This window comes from Otolemur garnettii, unplaced genomic scaffold (genome assembly GCF_000181295.1).
Source record: "Otolemur garnettii isolate 467f Iridium unplaced genomic scaffold, OtoGar3 scaffold00091, whole genome shotgun sequence".
Taxonomy (NCBI): Eukaryota; Metazoa; Chordata; class Mammalia; order Primates; family Galagidae; genus Otolemur; species Otolemur garnettii.
In genome coordinates, this window is record NW_003852486.1 from 698,783 (window position 1) to 705,800 (window position 7,018).

The 7,018-nt window shown below is 52.3% G+C and overlaps 1 protein-coding gene across 1 annotated transcript in view; it reads right to left on the reverse strand.

The window, feature by feature from the left end:
* The window catches only part of PEA15 (proliferation and apoptosis adaptor protein 15), a 10,694-nt gene extending 5,808 nt beyond the window's left edge, over positions 1-4,886 (reverse strand). Inside the window, exon 1 of the mRNA XM_003795190.3 lies at positions 4,683-4,886. The gene's annotated coding sequence lies outside the window, so the exon portion shown is untranslated. The remainder of the gene's footprint in view (positions 1-4,682) is intronic.
* Between the last annotated feature and the right edge of the window lie 2,132 nt (positions 4,887-7,018).

Below are 7,018 nucleotides of genomic sequence, written 5' to 3' on the forward strand. Positions count from 1 at the left end.
AAAAAAAAAAAAAAAAAAAAGTACATCATGTCATAAACACTTTGTGACTAGCCCAAGGGTTAGATGAGCGAGGAGCTCATCTAGATGTCAAGGAACTAGATGAACCTGTACCTGTTTGAGCCCTCTTACAAATCACCCAGCATGGGCTGGGGAAGTGGCAGGTCAGAGGGGGCTGGTTGACACACTCGCCTTGCCCTTTCTCTTATCTCTAGTCTCTACTGCAGGGGAATGGAGGCAGAGGCATGCAAAATAAGAGATGTAGACCTGTAAGTCCCCATTCCCAGCGCCTCCCTTGTGGACCAGAATAAACAAGCCTCCCTTGGTGACAGGCACTGTGACACAGACAATGAGCCAGACAGCAGGGCTAGCACGACCCCTGCAAGAAACAGGCACTTGTAGGCATGCTCATTGGCACAGCCAGGTGCCACCATACAGAAGGGCCCAGCGGTGGCCCTGCCAGGCTGGGCCAGGAACAATGCTCTCCGACTGTCAGCACCAGGAACTGTCTCCGCCTTGAAATCTAGGTCACATCAGCAGGCTCTGGAGCCCAACCACCCGCCCCTCCACTGATAATCCAAGGACAGAAGTGGGGGATGTGGATGAGGGGGATGATGGGGAGGGGGTACAGAGATGGAGATAAAAATGGGAGAGGTGAGGAGAGCTGGAAGGAAAAGGGCAGTAGAGAAAGAAACAAAATGACCCTGCCCAATGGAGGAGTCTCGGGGGCCTAGAAAAGAGGGCAGAATTTAGGGTTACACTGCCCTGCCTTCACATGGAAGAAGAGTTTGTAAATATGAGAAAGCCTGTGGGAGGAAAGTGTGTGTGTGTGTGTGTGTGTGTGTGTGTGTCTGTCTGTCTGTCTGTCTCTTGGGAAGAGTTAAGATTTAGGGCTCTGAATCTAAAACACAGATCTACAGAGGAGGTGGGCGGGAAGGGATTAATGTGTGTAACACACCCACCCACAAGCACTGGTGGGGGGAGGGGAGCCGGTAGGAAATTCTGAGTGGAAGATACAAGGAGGCCCCTAAGAGAAGTGGGGGTGGGAATATTAAAGTGGCAGAGGAGAGAAGTGTGTATGCCAGAATCCTATGGATGCTGCTCTGTGGGTGTGGACATAGTTATCTTGTCTGTTGTCTGTATGTCCTGATAAAGGGGAAGAGGGGGGATATGCCAGCACTGGCTACAAGTGTCTGTATGTATGTGACTGTGTAAGCAGGCACGTAATCAGGCTCAGGTCCAGAGGGAAGAGGTACCTGCAGAATGGGGTTGAGGGGATGCAATATCCAAACCTAGAAGGCTGTAGCTCCAGTTCAGCTGTTACTGTAGCAACCTCAGTTCTGGGTGCCCTCTCCTCAGATATTAGGACCAAGATACCACTGGATGGGAGGGGTGTGGGGAATGGCGAGTAAGATGGGACAGAAAGGAATAGGGCCCCCTGAGGGAACAAAAAAAAGGCCTGCTGGTGTCCCTCCCTGGGGAGATCTGTTTAGTCAGGCCTGGGTGTGGCAGCAAGGACAAGGCATAGTTTGAGGGGAATTCTTAGGTTGTGGGGAGGTGGAATCTCCTTACATTGTTCTCAAGTCTCACTGATCAACTCTTGCCACTGAGCTGGGCTGGCCTTGGTGAGGCTTGGCAGAGCTTGGCTCTTTAATCCTCCATGTCACTTTCCTCACTAGAGATTCTGAATTCTTGAGAGCTTATGGAGAAGTGAAAAATCCTCCTGTTCTCTGCATCAGTACAGAGGGCTGCCTGGGAATCACCAGGCAGCCTGGGCGGAGGCCATTCTTGGGACAGGATACCAGGGCAGGAACCAGGAACTGGAGCCTCAGCTGCCAGGAAGTCAGTTCCCTTCCCTCCCAGCTTTCTGTGCTCTGCTCACCACTTCCTCACACCTTCCTTCCTCCCTCTCCTTCCAAGCTGGCCCCAGGCAGAGCCCTGACAAAGGTCAAACAAACTGAGGGTGCTGGGCAACAAGGGCAGGGTAGGGGTTGGGAGGATGACAGGTGAGTGTTCCATGGGCTCTGATGGAGGGAGAGGTGGCTCCGGAGTGCTTTGAGAAGCCTGGCAAATGGGATAACCACCTGTAGAGGGGGTGGCAGCACCAAAAGAATTTTTGTGCATTTTGACTTTGATTCATGGTGGATTATCCCCTCTCCCTAGCATTTGGTTCCAAATCCTCAGTAAATTTAAGAAGTGAGAAGGAAGCCAGAGGATTAGGAGTTGCTGCCCTTCCCTCTCTCACATCTGCTACAGCTGCCTAAGGCTGAGGGGAGAGGACATTTCACAGTAGCAAGTACCTGCAGGTCCCTGGAGCAGAAAGGAGGGGGCTCCCAGACACTCTTCTGTCAATCTTTTGCCTGAACTTGGGGGAAGTAATAAATGAGGGACAAAGAGGTGGGACAAGAAAGATTAAGGTTCCAGCTATCATATTTTAAATTATATCCAGGCTCCAAATTCAAGTAGTCCTATAGTTTATTTCCTTTAATATCTTATCAGTCGGCTTCTTCCCTGTTTTTATCCTGCTTTGGAGGATTGGAGGGTGTCTTTATTTCTATAATGAGGAGGATGGTGAGGGGTTTAGGCTCTGAAGTCAGCCTGGGAACCTGAGGAGGCAAGATGCCTAGACCCTCAAATGTTCACTTTAGTCCAAGAAGCAAAGTGGGTTACCCCTGGGCACAAGGACATGGGCTAAACCTTCCAAGATGTGGCATCAGTGATACCTGGCATTAGGTCAGGCAAGACAGAGGAGGGCTCGTGACTTTCCCTAGCCCAGCTCTGTCTCTAGTCATCTGGTTGTGGCACTTCCTGGTCCTATTTCTGTCTCTCTTCCATCTCTCTTCTTCCTCCATTCCCTTTCTCCCTAGTCTTTCAGTCTCTTTTCCTCGTTTCCTTTCAACAGGTTTTCACCACTTCCAGCTTCTCCTACTCACATATCCCACTTGGTGGTAGCCATGACTACTGAGGGCACCTAGGTTCTGTGATTCAGTTTCCCCATCTGAATCCTCACAGACTACTATTAGAAAGGGGTGAGCGTTCCTCCTGCAAAAGATAAAGTTTAAGTAGCAGAGACCTGGAGATCTAGTGATGGGTTCCCCACTGGCTGGTTGAGACACCCATTAAGACATTGTGCTTGAGGATGTGTGGGAGATGGTGAGGCATTGTGTGCTTCTGTGACCCCCTTCTTCATGCACGATAATACATGTACACATTATGGCCACAGGTGCCACAGGGGTGAGTGAGGGAGTAGGCAACCAAAGAAGCTGCAGCCTGGGGCATCACTGGCAATTTCCCCTACAAAGTGTTTAACCACAAAGGAAAGAGCAATTAAAGCTAATCTCTTTGACAGCCCCCCAGGGCCAGACATGTAACTAAACAAACACATTTGAGCACCCTCCCCTAAATCCCCATCCTACCTTCATCCTTCCTAATTTCTGAGCCTCTTTAATCCTCTCCAGCACACTTCACACTCCTCTGACCTTCTGTGTCTCTCACTTCCTCTTTTTTCCTGGTTCCCTGACTGTCTCTGGCCCTCTGGCCCTTTCTCAATGTCTGTCTCCTTCTTACACACATTCCTCTCATTCTCTTTCTGATTTGGGCTCCATCCTTGGCTGACTCATGCTCATTCTTTTTCTCCCTCTTCCTTTCTTCCACCCCCTCCTCCATCCATGGGCCACTCATGCCCAGAAACTAGCCACTCCCAGCATCCTAAGCTCTAACTCGTCCCAGCAAGAGAGGCCACCAGAAGCCCCTCTCTAAACCCAGCTGAGAGCAAGCACCAGGCTCCTTAGCCCTCACATACCATCTCCTCTTCCTAGAGGAGGAAATCATAATTTTCTCCCATCCTTTCTCACTGTTTTAAAGAGGGAAGCCGGGGGCTAGGAAAAGCTGCCCAGAAAATCAGTGTGGACATGGGGATGATGGCCTTTTCTGTCCATTCAGCAGTTCTGTTGGACTGATGACTTGGAGCCACAGTTCAGTAGACTCCATGTGGGAGGTGGCTGGGGGTGTGCTGAGCTGTCGGATGCATGCGTAGTGCAGGGACGTTTGTGATTTGGTGTGTTGTGAGAGGATGTGTGTAAGCATCACATGGGTGTGTGCCACTCTGTGTGCTGGCGTGTTTTCTGTAGGTGTGCATGTGTCCCTGTCACTTTTGACACTGATTCTATGACATTCATAGATACACGTTACATACATCATTCATCTACACCCCCAGCTCTTTCTTCCCTTCGGACAAGCTGTGCCAGCCCCACCTCTCCCCCAGGTGCGCTGGGCTGGGGGTGAGGGCACGTGGTGCCGGCGGGTGGCAGAACCAACACAGGGCTGAACCAAGAGGCCGCCTGGGAGGCGAGTCCGAAGCCACGGCGGGCAGGGAGCTGTGGGAGCGGGCCGGCCGGGCCGGCTGGGCGGGAAGCAGGCTGCACCCTAATCCCCAGGCCCGTCCGACGCCCGGCCCGCCGATCAGCGTGGAAGGGGCAGCCGAAGCCACGCCGCCTCCAGCACACACCAGGCGCTGGGGACGCGGGGGCCGAGAGACAGAGATCGGGGCCCCGACACTGAGCGGACCCGTCCGGGGTCCCCACGCTCCCCCATCTGGCCCTGGACCTCCCGGATCCTAGTCCCTCCAAGCCCAGACCCCAAATCTGCCCCTTTCCCGCGACATGTAGCCTCTCCACCCCTCTCACCGCCTCTGGAGCTGAGCGCTCAGGGCGCGGGCGTTCCCGGTCCCCGGTTCCCGAGTAGCGTCCGGAGCCGCCTCCTTGGCTCCCGCCGCCGCCGCCGCCGCTTCTGCCGCCGCCGCCGCCTCTTCCGCCCGCGGAGCCAGAGCCGGAGCCCAGCGCCGCCTCCACCCACCCGGCTGGCCGGTGATGTCAGAGCCGGGGAGGGGCGGGGAGTGGCAGAAGAGGGGGAGGGGAGAGGGGTGACCGAGGGGCTGGGATTCTGGAACACTGCTAGGATGGGGGACACAGTTGGGTGGAGGGCTAGAGTAGGAACGCTGCTGCTTCTCCCTAAACTGGGAAATAATTCTCATGTTTAATTCGTACTCAGATCACCCCTCCCCTTTTGGCCTTTGGATGATCATGGTGGCTGGGACCTCTGGGAAGCACAGAGTAAGTTCAGGTTTAGGGATTTGGAAGGCCTTTGGCGACAGGGTTTTCTTAGCTGCTTGCTTTGGTATTTATAAGAACTTCTTGCCTTGCCTTAAGGGTTAGGAGTTCAGTGGTAAGTGACTGTTCCTTACCCATACTGGGGGTGAAGGTAAGGTCAGGGTAAGGAGCAAGGTGGGGACCTCCTCTATTTGACCTGGGCAGTGGATCTTCTCTCTGCAGAGTGTGCCAGCAGGTCCCTTTGTGTTTCTCTCACCTTTCCCAAATATACCCCCTCCCGCCTTCCCCCCGTGATGTAATTTTATTTTCTAGGGAGAAAAAGAGCAGCAATGAGCTCAGCATGCAAATATAGACAACTTGCAAAGCCACACTTAGCTCTGTCTCCCAGTTCTGCCCCTCTGCCCAGGGCCAGTGTGACAGTTCTCACTTCCCCTCCACCCTGGGACTTTCCTCCTCCAGATTCTTAGCTGGACTGTAAGAGGAAAGGAAGAATTGGAGACACAACTGTTCTCACCCCCATCTCCAGTCTAAGGGGTCTTGCCTCAGCTCTGGGCAGGGTCTGGTCCTGGGAAGAGGTCTGAGCCCTAGGTGGATCCTTCCTACTGACAACACCAGCAGGCCTAGGTCTGGAGGGTCCCTTCGGTGTTTGTGCCTCTTCCCAGAACTCACCTGAGTTCCAACCTGGCTGTGACCCTTCCTGAAGCTCCAAATGACCCCCTCCTTTCTTAGGCCTACATCACCCCTAGAAGAGGCTTAGGGCTCTTGCTGTTCTGAGTTTCACAGCCCTGCTCTTTGCTGTTCCTTTCCCCCAGTGTGGCCTTCTCTGCCCCTCTGACAGAAACCCACCCTCATAACTTGCTTTTGTATGTATCATATTTACTCTGTGTTGTGGGGACAAAACCTGTTTTGTTAACCCATCTTTGAGAGTTGTTTCTAAGTGAAAGGCTTGAGTCTTCTAGAGGCAACCAGGCACAGGGGACTTGAACTACATGCTAGCGCAACCCCTTCCTTGAGCAAATTATGCTTCAAGCCTTGGTGTCCTCACCAGCAAGATGGGGGTGCCAATGCCTATTTTATAGGGTTCTTCTGAGATTCAGTAAGAGTAAGTCTCCAGGGATTAGAACAGATGGGTGCTTACGAAATAGGAACGATTATTTAGTCAAGGGCCTTCCATTGACCTGTGCTAGACAGTAAGTGCCACAGTATTATTCTATTAACTTAGTGCCCACAATCCTAATTAAACATTTGTTAAATGACTACAAGTTAGATAAATACGTGGGTTCTGCTTTCTACATTCCTGCCACTTTCTCTAGCATGCTTCCTGAGGGCCATGCGAGGTGGCTCACAGCTGTAATCCTAGTACTCTGGGAGGCTGAGGCAGGTGGATTGCCTGAGATAAGGAGTTTGAGACTAGCTTGAGCAAGAGGGAGACCTCATCTCTGAAAAAAAAAAGTAGCCAAGAGTTGTGGAGGGTGCCTGTAGTCCTAGCTACTGGGGAGACTGAGGCAAGAGGATTGCTTGAGCCCAAGAGTTTGAGGTTACTGTGAGCTGTGATGCCATAGCACTCTACCCCAGGGCAACTAAGTGAGGCTGTCTCAAAAAAAAGAGCGCTTCCTGAATTTGTCTGTGAAGAGTGAGAACTTCCTAATCTCAGACCTCAATTTTCTTTCTTTCTGTTTTTTTTTTGAGACAGTGTCTTATTTCATCACCCTTGGTAGAGTGCTGCCAGTCGCATCACAGCTCTACAGCAACCTCAAATTCGTAGGCTCAAGCGATTCTCTTGCCTCAGCCTTCCAAGTAGCTGGGACCACAGGTGCCTGCCACAATGCCCTAGGGCTACTTTTTTGGTTGTAGTTGTCTGTCGTTGTTGTTTGGCAGGCCCAGTCTGGATTCGAACCTGCCAGCTCCAGTGT